The following is a 17,605-nucleotide window of genomic DNA, read 5'->3' as shown; positions in this document are numbered from 1 at the left end:
TAAGCGTGACTAAAGATTAAAAGAAAATAAATTTTTGCCAACCTTTGTACATGCACCAACCTTTATTAATTTTTTATATAAATACTTGTTGAGAACTTAATACTTTAACAATTATAAATTTTAATATTGTTATGTTTTTCTTTTTAACTTTATAAATATTTTATTTCATTATTTTAATTTTTCAAATTAAATTTTATTTATAATTTTATTAACATTAAAATTTAATTATTAAATTTTTATAGCATAAAATTGTTAAATTTTATTATTAATTTTTTTATAAACATTTGTGCTTTAATTAATTATTATTTAAATTTAATTAAATAAAAATGTAAAAAATAATACAAATTAAATATTATATTAAATTTAAGAATATAAATTTAGTATATATATTTTTAAAATTAGAAACCACTAGCCCAATTCCTCTTCTCTCTTAAAACCTAATCAAACTCTCGTCAGACTCCGCAATCGACCTCCAGACTCCACCGCCAAACAATGGAGCAGTGGAAGCTTGGGCGAATTCACAGAGATAGAGATGAAAGACTCTAGGCGTCAGATCGTTGCGCTTCCTGTTGTTTTTCTCCTCGATCGATCTACATTTTCTTTCTGGTTCGTTACCTTTCTCAGATCCCCAATCTTCTCCTTTTTCTACAAACCATTTCAACTCAACAAGGAAAAAAGGATAACAAGAAAGGAAAAAAGACGGAAACTCACCTACAAACACCGTACGCTGCGACTTCTGCAAGGTGATCACGGGGAAGAGGGAGAGGACAGAACCCTAATGGAAGGGATCGAACTCCTATAAATAAAGATGAACCCTAAGACGAACGAATCAATTTTTGAGATCTAGAACACCGATCAAAATAATCTCCAACATCTCTCGATTCTAATTCGGAAGAAGAAGCAGAAACAACAGTAACTCCAGGTGAAAACTAACGCCTGCTGTATTTTGTTTTTTACCGATCAATGTAACTCCTTATATTCATATATAGCTAGAGAGTGGATCATAATTGTTCTGCAATTTTTGTTTGGGTAGCTGTGAAACAATTTCAATGCATTGACTTTATTTTGAAGTTTATGCAAATTTGCTGAAATATTCTGCAATATTATTGTTCTATTCCTGAAAGTTTCAATTAATTGCAATTACATAGTAGTATTTCTTAAGACGACAGGTTTTCTATGATTGTTTGTCCCGATTATTAATTTTAATGGAGTTTCTTAGTTTTTTTCAAGTTCTCTTGTTCTATATAAGATATATTTTCTAGATGCTAAGAACTGTATGCAATATAAGCTATGTTCTATCACTCATGTTAGCTCAACTGGTAAGAGTCTTGAACTAAGAGGAGGATTAGGTTTTAGGTTCAATGAGTTTGAGGTTTTAATAGAAGAAACTTGATTGAATGGGAGGTCATGGCGCTGGGATTAAGTCCTAACCTCTTGTGTGCATGCAAAACATGAGTGAAATAATAAAAAAAACTATGTTCTTAAATGGTTTTCTAATTTTGCTGGTTGTTCCAGTCTTTAACCACAGTATAATACAATTTACGGTCTATTATCTTCTAGGGTAAAATCTTGGTCTCAAAATTTTAAAAAATTATGCCCTTAAAAATGGCCTTTTAAGTTTACTGATTGTTGTTGTCTTTAACTATGTACTAATGCAACTTATGGTCTATTATCTTCATTCTTGTCTCTACTATATTGTTGTAAATTTTGTTTATTGCAAGTATTCTTTAAGTCCTCACCATTGGGTGTGGTTTATACTCAAAAGCGGGTTGAAATTGAACTGACATCTAACGATAATGATTTTGAAGCAATAAATAAGTGTATAGACCACAGGCATGGCCCTCCTGGATTAATTCTGATTTCCTCAAAGCATTTCTTCTTTTGGTAATTGAGATTTTGTTGGTCAGGTTTCTTCCCCCATTCTGCAAGACTGCAAAAGAGTGGAGCTTATAAGACCTTCAAACATCCCCAGACAGTTTATATCCACCCAAGCTCTAGTATAGCCCAGGTATGAAGTGTTCTTTAGTTAGTGCCCAGTTGTCTCAATTATGAATTCTCTAGACAATGGTATCTGTCTTCTTTTGTTACCTACCCACCTGCTTTCTTTCTGTATCTGGAGTCCTATATCTAAACCTTCATCACTACATTGCTCTATTTTGTAGATCTTCTGATGGAGCAGCTTATCCAGTCAATTAGGTACCATTATCTATGTCAACCAGGTACCAATATGCATACAATTATTTCTCTTAAACAACAACACACATATTATATTTCTTGAACTTTAGCATGCAACAATCTGTATTATTCTTGCAGGGATAAGGAAAACATAATGGATCACTTGTAATATTGAACCTGACATACAACATCTCTATTGATAGAAGAAAGCTTCCTAATAGTTTTGTTGAGAGACTCTTCAAGAGATCCCCATTATTGCTACAGAAACTGTCTTCGTCTGTTGATGCGACAAGTGAAATTGGTGGGAAAAATGTTGAACTCAGAAGTTACTATTCTGGTAGGCTTCATCTTCTTCTTCTTTTCATAGATTGTTGCTTTTCGCTATTCCTCCTCATAAGTCTTTTGTTTCTTATTTGAACTCACAGAAGAGGTTTCCTACATCCAATAAAAGCTCTCTTCTTCGATCTCTCGTTTTGTCTGCTTCTATTGCTGCTGCTAAATCCGGTCTTTATTTTTATTCAAACATTGACACAGACCCAACAAGTAAATACTTGTTAGTTGTTTCTAATCTTCACCTGTCTCACCATTTTACGATTTCGACTGTGACACTATTCTGCTCATTTAGGACCATCCTTATTGATTTCTGTTAATATCCCAAAGCATGATCATCCATCTTGGTGGCCATGGAGAACTTGGGGACCAATGTTTCTTCAGCCCTCTTTTAATTGCCTAGGTGTGTCTCTTCAATATGGTTATCATCTTTTACTAGCTTTTATTTATTTTAAATTATTGTACTCATCTTGTTCCACCACCCCTTTTCATCTTCAATATGTATACATGGTTCTGTAATGGCAGGAAATGTGGCATTGTTTTTCTCTAGGTCTGGAGGAGATATTCCACCACCCGCAGATACGAGCAAATAAGATAAAGGTTATAATGGGTGCTTCAGTAGAGATTCAATTGCCAATGTCGCTGCAATAACTGGTCCTACTGTAGTTAATTTGTCTGTCTCACAAGGTGTTTATAGTGAACCTGGAGAAAGAAGAAGTTGACATTTCAGTTTTTGGTGTTTGACCTTTCAAAGGGTTTCTCATTTTACAGATTTACACAGAGTTACCTTGGGAAAGAGTGTTGGTTCTGGCACCATAATGGATTCTGATGGTACTATATTGACGTGCGCTCATTTGGTTGTGAGTCACCATGGCTTGTCAACCAAAGTGGGGAAGGTCAGTCAGTGTAAAGATTATTAATTTTGTTTTGTATGAGTCAGTGTAAAGATTATTAATTTTGTTTTGTATGAGCTGTAGGAGTAGTTTTTTACAGGTTGATGTAACATTACAAGATGGTAGGACATTTGAAGGATAATTGATCAACGCGGACTTGCACTCTAATATTGCAATAGTGAAGATCGACTCCAAAACCCTACTTTCATCTACAAAACTTGGCTCTTCAAGCAACCTTCGTCCTGGAGATTGGGTGCTTGCAATGGGGTGTCCTCTTTCCCTTCAGAATATTGTTACAGCTGGCATTATGAGGTATTCTTATTAATCTTAACCATTGTAGTTCACCATTTGGCTTGCTGGTACTCTTTTTGAAGATTCGTAAAAGCAGCGACTTGGTTATTGGAGGAATGCGGAGGGAATACTCACATACTGATTGTCCTCACTTTGATGTCCATCGATTATATATGATTTGATTACAATTTTAAATACAATTTTAAAGAGTTAAGAAACATGTGTTTGAATAGGGTAATTCAGTTGGACCTCTTGTGAGCATTGATGGTGAGGTTGTAGGTGTGAACATTATGAAAATAAGGGCTGCTGATGGATTGAGCTTTTCTGTACATTGAGTTGTGACAATTATTTATTTATTTGATTATGATATTATTTTATGAGAAAATTTATGTTTTTGTTATTATTTAAATTTTTAATAATGAAAAGAAAGTGATTTTTAAATGTTTTTAATGATTATTTAATTAAAAAAAATATAAATACAAATAAAAATAAAAATAAAAATAAAAATAAAAATAAAAAATAAAAATGGTTAAAAATTAAATGGGTTTTTGGCGACGCTTAAATTCATGTTACCGACGCTTAAATAAGCGTTGCTATAACTTGCGCCAACCCTGTTTACGGCGACGCAAAAATAAGGGTCGGTGATATTTTTGGCGACGCTTTTAAGGGTTGGCAGAATTCTTTTTAAGGGTCGCCAGAGGTCTTTTTTGTTGTAGTGATTGTCGATATCCATCCAATGTCACTTTTATTCCAGCTTGTGATCATTTTATTGGTATACCTTGGTATCACTTGACTTTTACCCGACTAGGGTTAACATTCCACATAAGCTAAAATTACCTAACAATCAAACTGACAATGTAACTTTTTACCCGACGAATTAAGTTTCAACGTAAGCTAAAAGTACCTAACATTCTAGTTAGCTTTTTACCCTGAGCAACATAAGCTAATAGTATTTAACAATCAAGATAACATTTGACCCGACTATGCTTAGCTTTCTACAAAAACTGAACATATCTGACAATCATTGTACCTTTTGACCCGTTTAGGGTAAGCTTTTTACATAAGTTAAAAGTATCTGAAAATCTAATTGTTGATGTAGCTTTTAACCCGGCTAGAGTTATCTTTCCACGTAAGCTAAAAGTACTTGAAAATCTATCTTTTCACCTGGCTAGGGTTAGCTTTCGACATAATCTAAATGTTGTGTAGAGGTATAAAGATAAACTTGAAAAATCTCACAAGAGACTCGTGTTTCTTGGCGCCTTTGGTACACAACTTCCATCCGAGGGTCATGCCATGATGAGTCTTTTCAACATATACTTATGGGTGACATGTATTGATCAATAATGAGACTCATCTCACTCTAAAACCGTTTAACGTCTTGCTCTTTCTAAGTCATGTCATCCCGACGTAGACTTTTGGACGATGTGTTTCGTTCATAGAAGGTTCATCTCACCTTGAAAACGTTTAACGTCTTTCATTTTTCTACATTGAGTTCTCCTCAACATAGATTCTTAGGAGATATGTCTTGTTCGTGAATGAGACTCATCTCACTTTGACATTTCTTAATGTCTTGCTCTTTTCTATGTTGAGCTCTCCTTAATATAGATTTTTGGGCGATGTGTCTTGTTCAAGGATGAGACTCATCTCACTTTGAAAACGTTCAACATCTTGCTCTTTCTAAATCAAATTCTTCTCGGCGTAGAATATGGACGACGTGTCTCGTTTAAAGGAGGCTCATCTCACCTTGAAACCATTTAGCCTCTTTCTCTTCTCAACCTAGATTATTCGACAACATGTCTTGTTTAAGGATGAGACTCATCTCATTTTGAAATTGTTTAACGTTCTGCTCTTGCTAAATCAACTTCTTCTCGAATTAGACTTTTGGATAACATCTCTTGTTCAAAGATGAGATTCATCTCACTTTGAAACTGTTTAACGTCTTGCTCTTGCTAAATCTAGTTTTTCTTGGCATATACTTTTAGACGACATGTCTTGTTCAAATATGAGATTCATCTCACTTTGAAATTATTTAACGTCTTGTTCTTTTCTAAATTAAGCTCTCCTCAACATAGATTCTTGTGTGACGTTTCTTATTCAAAGATGAGACTCATCTCATTTTGAAACGATTTTGATAGGATCGGCGTAATCGATAGAGACGGGGGTCTGACTATTGATGACGGCGTCCGATAAACAACTTGATAGAAATCTTGTTAGGGATTTAAATCACTTTCTATTCTTCACAAACCCTTGCAAACTCTTGAACGATTTAAGTGCGGAAACGTTTTCTCAGGTTTATAGCTAAGAACCAAAAAATGAGAAGATGACAAAATGTAAATGATACAACAGTTTGTTTATGGATGTTCATAGAAAAACTCTCCTACGTCACCCCTTCTTCCAACTACCAGAAGGATACACTATACATTTCTTAGAATCAAATACAGTTGCATGGCTAGCTCACTGTTGAACAGAACAGACTCTGTTCAACTTACAATATATTGAATAATATCACTTAGCTAGACAATACTTTGATTCTATCTCTCTTGATAAACACACAATAAACCAAGAAAGCAATTCGTGAGTAAGTTTAGTAGTTCATTTTTGTATTCTCAGTGTTCAGCGACTGATCGATCGATGTGTCATCTGTTGTCCTTGAAGATCTTTAAATAGGGAGTAGGAGCCAACGATCGAATATTCTATAATGACACGTGGCGAACTTCCATTGGAACGCCTCCATAGTACACAGGTACAACAGACTCTGAGCACCAGGATCGTGGCCGTACCAATCTGGTAGTGCGCCGGATATTCTTCTAGGATATTCCTGCAAGAAACAAGTAGTGGGAAGAATATTTGCTTACGTGGCATTATATAATTGGTTGTAACTGACTGTCGTACTAATATGCACTGAAAAGTGGAGCAGGAGTAGCATACAGCTAGTTGATCGTGGGTAGACGGATGCTAGCTTCAAGCAAATGGTTAAGCATGGTATTAGACGTTTTTCAATTAGACTGACAAGTCTAATGAAGTTATACGCCCACGTCTAATAGCAGGATCCATTAGACCACCTGGTCTAATGGGATTAGACGACACGTCTAATTACGGTTCCCTTCAGACTAATCTGAAGGAGTTAGACTACACGTCTAACTCCCATATGTTAGACGGAACGTCTAACTACGTCTCCCTTCAGACTAATCTGAAGGAGTTAGACTGCACATCTAACTCTCATCTGTTAGATGTCACGTCTAACTACGTCTCCCTTCAGACTAATCTGAAGGAGTTAGACTGTACGTCTAACTCTCATATGTTAGACGGAACGTCTAACTACGTTTCCCTTCAGACTAATCTGAAGGAGTTAGACAGCACGTCTAACTCTCATCTGTTAGACGACACGTGTAACTACGCCTGTTAGACTACACGTCTAACTACGTATTCGTTACACTGCACGTCTAACTACGTCTGTTAGACTACACGTCTAACTACGTATCCGTTAAAATGCACGTCAAACTACGTCTATTAGACTACACGTCTAACTACGTATTCGTTAGACTGCACGTATAACTACATTTGTTAGACTGCACGTCTAACTACGTCTGTTAGACTGCACGTCTAACTACGTCTGTTAGACTGCACGTCTAATTACGTCTGTTAGACTGCACGTCTTACTACGTCTGTTAGACTGCACGTCTAACTACGTCTGTTAGACTGCACGTCTAACTACGTCTGTTAGACTGCACATCTAACTACGTCTCCGTTAGACTGTACGTCTAGCTACGTATCCGTTAGACTGCACGTCTAACTACGTATTCATTAGACTGCACGTCTAACTACATCTGTTAGACTGCACATTTAACTATGTCTGTTAGACTGCACGTCTAACTCTATATCTGATAGCCAATCAGTCTAATGAACCTCATTCAGACTTAGTCTTAATATAACATGTTTTCGATACACCTGTACTAAAAACAATTAGACGACTTAGTTTAAGTTTTATACCAACTCATCATCAAAATTACATTAGTCAAAGTAATTTGACCCTTAGTAAAATAATTTGACGCAACAATTTCCCCCTTTTTGATGATGATGTTAAATCTTTGCACAATAAAAGATTATATGAGTAATACAGTAGATAACAACAGACTATTCATATGCCATAATCAGATAAAAACATAATTTAACTTGAAATGTTAGGAATATTTTTCAAAAGAAAATATAAAAACACCTTTTTCAAAAACAACAACCCTTAAACATCAAAAGATCAAAACAATATCAAAAGATTCTTCCTTCGCCCTAAGTCTAAGGCTAATCTTTTTCCCTTTCTTCCTTTCTTTCTTCCCCCTTTTAACATCATATGGGAAGGGAATCTACAGCAGACTCTAGGGATAAGGTTAAAGCAGAGTTGTAGACCTCCTTTTTTCGATTCTTCGACCTGAGCCTATTTACCCTAAAAACATAGTCGACAACCTTCTAGTTGTTCAAGATTTTGGAAGAGTTGGCATGAAACCCATGACCGGGTTTAGTGAGGAGATAGCACAGGAATGCGCAAAGAGGAACATCATAACCGAAGATCTTCTTTCGAGAAGAAATCATTCTGACCAGATTGTTGAAGAGGAATTTCAACCAGTTGATTGCTACACCCCTTGTGATGGCCACCATTATTTCAAAGACTTTCGTATAGTGGATGTAGGAGGAGTGTTTTGCAAGGAGGGATTTGGAGATGATGTCGTTGAGTAGGGCATACTCAACCTTCAGACAGTTGCTCTTCCCGTGAAGCTCAACATGAAGGATTTCCCTTTCGAAGATTTCATCTGAAAAGACATGCGTCATTTCAGATAGAATTTCACTTGAGAAAAAAGGAAACTCATGGATTCCTTCTGTTGGGAGTCTGAAGAACATGTCGAATGTTTCTTTAGTGAAGCATATATTTTTACCAAGTATAGTTGCACGAATGTACTTATTGTGGTAAAAGCCAGCGGTTTCGAAGAACTCACGAACAGCTTGTTCGTGATAGATGCAGTGAGGGCGAAAGAACTTCTTAAGTCCAGAAGCTTTCAATGATTCAAACATTTGAACCATTTCAGGAATCGTTAGAGTAGAAACAGATTTGAAGTCTACTTGCAGGGATTTTGGAGAGAAGGGAGTCATTTTAATAAGATGAGCACAAGATCTTGACGATTCGAATTCTAGAGAGAGAATCAAGGATTTAGGAGTACTCAACCATTTGAGTGACACAATTCATTAAATATCAGAGAGCTAACGTGTAACATTTAATATTTAATGATTATACCAACCGTCAAAAATTTCAGAAACCTATTCCCAAGGAACACAACTATCAATTAATATTAATCATGAAACTGCACAGTTAATATTAAATGTATAGAAGAAAGTTATCAGAAATTTTAGTCACTTTTGAAAAATTGAGAAACACCCGTCATCAATTTATTTTAGAAGTGACTAATTTATTTTTGGCGGGAGATAGTACTTAGACAGATACAATGATAGAAGACAGTTGTCCGATAGCCAGAAGATGAAAAGTCTAAGTACACAAGTAGTTAGACGTTTAAATTACTTTCCGCATTCTTCACTTCTAATGGGAAAATACGTCTATTAGATGTTAACGTCTAATCAGGCTTGACTTATAAACATCTAACGTCTATTAGACATAGAAGTCTAATTATGCATAAGCAACACATACTACACGTGTTTCAAGTTAGACGTGAGCTTCCAATTGCTCTTGTCATAAAAACGTTTAACGTCTAATAGACGTATACGTCTAATCGTACAGGTTAATTAACCAAGACATGGGTTCCCAGAAGAAGATAAAGAATGCTTGAGTATACGTACGTCTAAGTAGTTATGCTTCTTAAACTTCTAGTCTATTGGATGTATTGAGAACTCTGTCTTCTTGTCTATCCAATTACGTTTTGAACAATATGTTCCCCCTCATTTTATGAACATAATAGCATCAATTAGGATCAACAAGTCCTAAAATGTTTCTAAAGTGAGAAAACTTAGCTTCGGGTAGAGGCTTCGTGAAGATGTCTGTAGTTTGTTTATCTATTGGGATGTATTCAAGACGAATCTGCTTTGGATTAACATGCTCTCGAATGAAGTAATGCCTGATTTTGATGTGAATTGTCCGAGAGTTCAGAACATGATTATAGGTGATTACGATAACACTAGTGTTGTCGCAGAAAATTTGATATTCTTCAGCCTCAATCCCATAGTCCCTAAGCTGTTGTTGAACCCACAAGAGCTGAGAGCAACAACTACCAACTACAAGGTACACTGCTTCAGCTGTAGACGTGGCAACAAACGTCTACTTCTTGCTGAACCATGAGATAAGATGATCTCCAAGGAACTGGCAAGTTCCACTTGTGCTCCTTCTATTAATTTTGCACCCTGCATAGTCTGCATCTGAAAAACTAGTTAAATTGAAACTGAAGTCCTTCGGATACCACAGTCCCACATTTTGAGTTCCCTTCAAATATTTTAGAATGCGTTTAGCAGTAGTGAAGTGAGAAAGATTAGGATTAGCCTGGAATCTTCCACAGACACCAACAACAAATTGGATATCTGGTCTACTGATAGTAACATATTGCAATGACCCAATAAGACCTCAATAGGCTGTGACATCTACACTTTGACCACCATCATCTTTGTCCAATTTACTAGAAGAGCTCATTGGAGTGGCTGTAGTAGAGTAGTTCTCAATCCCAAACTTATTTAGTAACTCTTTGGTATACTTGGCCTGATTGATGAAGGTTCCTTTCTCCAGCTGATAAACTTGGAGACCGAGAAAGAAAGTTAATTCTCCCATCATGCTCATTTCAAATCTGTCCTGCATCAGCTTTGCAAAATTCTCACACAATTTGGGGTTAGTTGATCCAAATATAATATCATCAACATATATTTGAACAATCAATATGTGAGAGTCTTTATTGAATCTAAACAATGTTTTATCTACAGTTCGAATAACAAAATGATAACAAAATGATGATCAAACAAAAATTCAATCAAAGTATCATACCAAGCTCTAGGAGCTTGTTTCAAACCATATAAAGTTTTATCAAGTTTGAAAACATGATTCGGTCAAGTATAATCTATAAAACCAGGAGGTTGCTCCACATAAACATCTTCATTTAATTACCATTTAAAAATACACTTTTCTCATCAATTTGAAAAACATTAAAATTCTTAAATGATGCATACTCCATGAAGATTCTAATTGCCTCAAGTCTTGCTACAGGTGCAAAAGACTCATCAAAGTCGATACCTTCCTCCTGTCTATATCCTTGAGCAACTAAGTGGGCTTTGTTTCTAATAACTAAACCATCTTCACTAAGTTTGTTTCTAAAGACCCATCTTGTTCCGATAACTGCCTGATCAGTCGGTCTAGGAGTTAGATGCCACACTTTATTTCTCACAAATTGGTTTAACTCCTTCTGCATAACATTGATCCAATCTGGATCATCCACTACTTCAACAATTTTTTTTGGTTCAATTTGAGAAATAAAGGCAAAATTATCCATTTTATCCATCAATTAACGTCTTGTCCTTCGAGGAGAAAAAGGATTTCCGATGATCAATATTGGTGGATGATTCTTGTTCCATCTGAAGTTGGATCCAGAGGGATTGGTCATTTGAACAGGTGACTCCGCGACGTCCTAACTCTCAACAGTTTGTTGAATAGGAGTTTGTACGTCAAGTTGGATTTCAACCGGATCATCCACATGATCAGACAATGAAATTCGTTTATCTAGAGCTTCATCCTCACTTATAGACTCAAGACTCGTCGCTTCCAATCTGTTAGCAAGGTCAATGGGATCAATGGAGTTACTCTCAATAGGCTCATCAAAGACAACATGAAGGGATTCTTCAACAGTTTGTGTTCTATTGTTATATACTCTGTAAGCCTTGCTTACTGAGGAATATCCCAGCATGAATCCAGCATCTACTTTAGCATCAAAAGTGGTCAAATAAACCATTCCATTGTTATGGATAAAACCTTTATACCCGAATACTTTGAAGTATGAAACTGTGGGAATTCTCCCGTAATACAGTTCATAAGGAGTTTTATCAAAACGTTTGTTAATAATTGACCGATTTTGTGTGTAGCAAGCTGTGTTTATGACTTCTGCCCAGAACCTCTGAGGTACGTCTGATTCAGCTAGCATAGATCTCGCTGCTTCCTTCAGAGTCCTCACTCTTCTCTCAGCAATGCCATTCTGCTGTGGAGTTCTAGAACTAGACAACTCGTGCTTAATCCCAAACTCCTCGAGATAAGAGGAAAGGTATCGGTTTGTGAACTTAGTTCCATGATCACTTCTAATGAAAACAATATTCAAAGATTTCTAATTCTGAATTATTTTAAAGTTTCTAATCAAATTTTTAGTAGTTTTATCCTTTAATGGTAAAAATGCTACCCATGTAAATCGTGAGAAATCATCAATAACAATTAGGGCGAATCTCATTCCTCCTAGGCTCTTTACAGGAATTGGATCAAACAGATCCATGTGTAACAGTTCTAAGCAGCTGCTAGATTGAGATTTCCCTTTACTTTTGAACGATGATCTGCCATGTTTGCCTAATTGGCAAGAAGAACATACATTGTCATTAAGAAAACTGTAATTTAGGTAAGCCAATAACTAAATTGTTTGAACAAATGTTGTTGATGGTTTTAAAATTCAGATGGTTTAACCTTTTATGCCATAACCATTTCTGGTCATTCTTGGGAATCATGCACATAGGATCAGATGTATCTTTTTTCCAATTCATTTTATATGAGTTTCCTACTCTACTACCGATTAATAAAGTATTACCATGTTGATCATTAACTAGGCATGCATGAGTTTGAAAATCAACTGATAGACCATTATCACATAATTCACTAATACTAATCAGGTTATAGCACATATTTTCAACAAGTAACACGTCATTAATGTTTAGATTACCATGGATAATCTTACCCTTACCCATGGTCTTACCCTTCTTGTTGTCACCAAAAGTGATCTTAGGTCCAGAACAATCTACTATATCAGTGAGAAGCCGTCTGTTTCCTGTCATATTCCTGGAACATATACTATTAAGATACCATACAGATTCCTCGAGACCATCGTTCACTTGTACCTACACAAAAAAAATTTACAATCTTTTGGTACCCACATTCAATTGGGTCATCGGTCAATCAGTCCCTTAAGAATCCATATTAGAGTTATTATGATGGATTTCCCATTTTGTATTGTGATTAATGCGTATGATTTTGTATTGTTAATTATTGACCCTGTGAAAAAATAGCCAAAATATGTAATACATCAAAAATAAATAAAAAATTGTTAATATACCAAAATATCAGAAATAATGTCAGGATCCTCTGAAATTTATTTTTATAATTTTTGGACACATGTATCAAAATTTAAGGACACAACAAGTTAGACCAAGTTATAAATAAATTTTCAAAATAATTCCACTATTATTTTATAGAAAATAGTGTTAGTATCTTTGTCTTAAAATAACAGAAAATATATATAAAATGGTGTTATAGATAAATAAAAATAAATAAGATATACAAAGAACGAAATCACCGATTGAGATGTTGATTCGAGGCATGTGCTTAGCACATTTCCCTTAAAACAGTTCCACCGTCTCTTGTTTGTGCTGGAGCTTATCGTAGATGGCTGTCTCCCAGGGTACAACGAATCTAGTAGTGATTCAGCACCAGAATCACTACGCAACGAACTTGACCAACGTACCTGAACTATCACCGGGATCAAAGCAGAATTGTGTGAAGCCACAATTAAAATGATCAATGGAAGGTTTTTATGAAAAACTAAGAAGTAGCTAGCTTCTTGTGATGTTGAAAATAAAACCAATTAAAATTCATTTAGGGTGATTGAAAGATATAAAGCTATGTGATTCCGTAATTGTTATATCTCTTCTTAACAACGTATTATCAATTGAGATATATAAAGATAAATTAGCCAATCAACATAATGACTAATTTTTTAACGTAAGAATAAAATCAATTAATGCAATCAATTGCATTCTCATCAATTGCATGTGAAAGGTTTCAAACGTATGCATTTATCATTGCATTTGATTGAAAATTTCTCATTTGCACATTGATATTAATACCCATTTAACTGACTCATTCAATTAATATTTAATCTAAATATATTATTTATTTTTATGCAATAAAATGCATTATGCAAATAAATTAAACCCCACTTGGATTAATGGAAAATGCTACATTTTGCTATTTTACCAATGTGGACAAATCCACTAACTCGATTTTATTCTTGGGACTCACCCATTCTCAGAATTGTTTTTGAATTCTCATTTCCATTCATATAATGGAAATAATCTACATAGTCTAAATTCCAACAATCCCCCACATGAATGGAAATTGAAAGATTAACCCGGTGAAGGTTCAACAGTTGAATTCTACATAGGATAGGTAGGTGTAACCCTTTGAACCTTCCCTTGTGAAAGCATATAACTTTACTAGCTGATTAGTAGACTCGATGTCCTTGAACTATTCTGCCTTTTGTGTAAACGATTACACACTTTCACATAGAATTCTCCCTGATACATGTCAAGCTCTCATGGTTGTGTCCATTTTGGCCATGGAACACGCGCCTGGTTCTGTGAGAGGGTCTAGAATTGAGCCGTGCAATTCCTTCGAAGCGGCCCCACTTCTCCCTCACATAGGTGATCTCTTTGCTCACAAAGAATCATTAAAAGCGATATGCTTATCCTCGTCAAAATATATATTGTTTTATTATAGGATTATTCCTCAACAATAACTTTCCAAGTTAGTACAATTAGGTTGTCCCATTGAACCTAGTTCTTGGGATCTCCAGTCTGCATAGGTTGGGTTTTCCTTCATACCGACTTATAGTAGGCTAATGTCTCAAAAGACTTCAAACTATCTCTCTATTTAATAATCTTATTAGTGGATCCACAATGTTATCTTTGACTAACATAGTCAAATTTGATAACTCCATTAGAGAGTATAGTCTAATGACATTATGTCTAAGACGTGCATATCTAGACTTGTCATTGACTCTAAGCTTGTCCAATTTCAAATTACTATCACAATAATTAGAAATTTATGTTGGTACATTCTTAGTTAACCTTGGAACATCTTCTAATAAGAAGCATATCATTCGTACATGCTTATCAATTAATTTTTTTTTATGAAAATATTGTTTACTTGGATAACTAGTAGACAAAATGTCTTTGAACTATTCAGCCTTTGTGTAAACGATTATATATTTTACATAAAAATATTTTATTTTTCGACATAAGTCAAAATTATAGATTATAACGTTTAATCTATCCATCATAAGTTTCTTAGAAGATTTCATACGTAGATTGCACTTCTAAGTGTAAACATATTCACTTTAAGACGTAAAGTTTTTCATTTAATAATATCAATATATCATTTGATAACAACATGATATTTCGTTTAGTGCAATTCATATCCTTTATGGATTTAATCATTTTTATCGTAATTTTCAACGATAGAAATATCGTACAAAAGACACGTAATGAAATAACTTTCATTGTCTTCATGATATATATAATTGTCACATCCACTTTATAATAAAAGTATGATCAAATTTTTTTATATCATTATTATAAAATTTGTTATAAATCATATCAAGACTTTATAAATTTTATTTTTCATTTATTTCATAAAATCCTTTTGAAGACATTGGTTCTTCAAAGTTTTATGAAAATAATGTCAAAATATGACACGTCTCTTGATTTCAAAATCCTCAAATCTAAAATATCGATTTGAACACCAATTCAGCAAATATAAACAAGATATTTTCTTGTTATTTTATTTCTTTTTATAAAGTTGCGCAACTTTATCTTTTATAGAGAACATATTTCTCTAACAACAAATAATTTTTACATTTATCATAATATACACAATTATTTTTGTGTTATAATCAATAAAAAATATTTGCCCCCACATTCGTGTTGGTATCCTTTTTAAATCACACACATTTGTATGATTTAAATCAATGATTTTCTAATCAAGAAATTGTCACATGGTTATTTTACAGATTTCTTTTGTTATACTTATCATACAATGAATAAGATAACTATATCATAAATATTTAATTGAATAAAATATAATTTCTATACAAGAGATTAGTATGTTTATTCATATATAAATCATTCTTCACATAATCTCTACATAAGAAATTAAAAATATTTAATCAATTAAAATATTTATTTCAACACGTAATTTCTATAAAAGAAATTAGAATATTTAATCAAATAAATATTCACTATATCACATGATTTCAAAAAAGAAATCATAATGTTTCAAGCATCTTTGACCGAAGTCGCTTAAACATTTATTTCCGGTTGCACGTTTGCATCCCGTAATATGGGCACGTTTGCCACATTATTTCTCAAATCAAACAAGACTTTGCTTCTTTCATTTTAGTCACCACAATGACAAAACAACTATAATATATATAGTCAATAACATAGATACTTAATCAGATAAATAATATGTCATATATATTATTAAATAAATATATATACAACTTCATTTATCATTAAAAATATCGTTTAAAAAATACATGATAATTAATTAAAATATTAATTATTACACTTAATTAGAATGTTGATCATTTATCTTTAATCAAATATAAAACTAACTAATTATATAAATAAATATTCATGTCATTAGTTCGTCAATTTCTTAATTAATAGTGACTTTTAACTTTCCACATGAGTTATTGTATACGAAAAGACACAATAATTTTATGAAATTTTTTAGTATTTTCTATTAAAATAAAATAGATATACAATAATATTTATTCACGTGTATCATACATATTATGAATTAACACAAATTATCATATTATTAAATAACATGCATGTTATATATATAAGCAATCACTTAGAAACACAATATATAACAACATATGTACTTCATGTCTTACTCGAAGTAATTCTATTATCGTCCTTTGATCGATAATCCATGTGAAGAAACAATTCTCAAACCAAATCTCGATAGATCATTCTCACCAAGATAATTTTTACGAAGATAATTTCGACTCACATAGTCGTCTCTTTAAACGCATTAATATAATGAGCTCTAATATAAATGACATTCATTTTATGTCATCAAATGATTAATCACCAAAGTCCTATAAAAGAAACTCTAATACAAATGACATTCATTTTATGTCATCAAATGATTAATCACACAAGTTCTATAAAAGAAATTAAAATGCTTCAAAATATAAATGACAAAGTCATTTTAGCAAATTAAATTTCTACACAAGAAATCGGTTATGTGCCCCAATTCATTTCATAATTTCTACACAAGAAATTAGAATGATTCTAACATCCATGATTAAAATCATTTTGACAAATCAAATTATATATTTTTTTATATATATATATATATATATATTTATAAAAATCATTATGAACCCATTAATCTCATAATTTCTACACAAGAAATTAGAATGGATTCAACATCAATGACTTTAACAAGTCTGATTTTTACAAAGAAATTATTGACTACCCATTCATCTCATAATTTCTACACAAGAAATTGGAATGGTTTCAACATTAATGACTTTATCAAGTCTGATTTCTACAAAGAAATCATTGACAATCTCATTCATCTCATAATTTATACACAAGAAATTAGAATGATTTTTAACATCAATGACAACACGGGACCTCCCATCCATCACACACTATTGCGTCTGAACTTTGAACCACTGCACCAATGCGCCATTTCATTGTTGTACCGCTTTTATGACCTTTTGTCTTCTTTCTAGAGACAACTTATACTTCATATTTGACTAGACTCTGTCAACAAATGAATATATGCACATTTAAAACGATAACATATTAGCATAATAAAATGTAATATATAA

At 33.5% G+C, this 17,605-nt stretch overlaps 1 long non-coding RNA gene across 4 annotated transcripts; it reads left to right on the top strand.

The window, feature by feature from the left end:
• The first annotated feature begins 442 nt into the window (after positions 1–442).
• On the top strand, positions 443–4,066 carry LOC124917746. Of its 4 annotated transcripts, none has more exons than XR_007097212.1 (9): positions 443–922; positions 1,908–2,008; positions 2,163–2,219; positions 2,314–2,512; positions 2,601–2,718; positions 2,801–2,908; positions 3,031–3,192; positions 3,277–3,710; positions 3,923–4,066. It is a non-coding gene; the product is annotated as an uncharacterized LOC124917746 (long non-coding RNA). The 4 variants fall into 4 exon arrangements; XR_007097214.1 differs by lacking the exon at positions 3,923–4,066 and having other exon boundaries at positions 3,277–3,401; positions 3,525–3,878; XR_007097211.1 differs by lacking the exon at positions 3,923–4,066 and having other exon boundaries at positions 3,277–3,401; positions 3,499–3,878.
• The last annotated feature ends 13,539 nt before the right edge of the window (positions 4,067–17,605 follow it).

This window comes from Impatiens glandulifera, unplaced genomic scaffold, assembly GCF_907164915.1.
Source record: "Impatiens glandulifera unplaced genomic scaffold, dImpGla2.1, whole genome shotgun sequence".
Taxonomy (NCBI): domain Eukaryota; kingdom Viridiplantae; phylum Streptophyta; class Magnoliopsida; order Ericales; family Balsaminaceae; genus Impatiens; species Impatiens glandulifera.
This window is presented reverse-complemented; position numbering and strand designations above follow the sequence as displayed.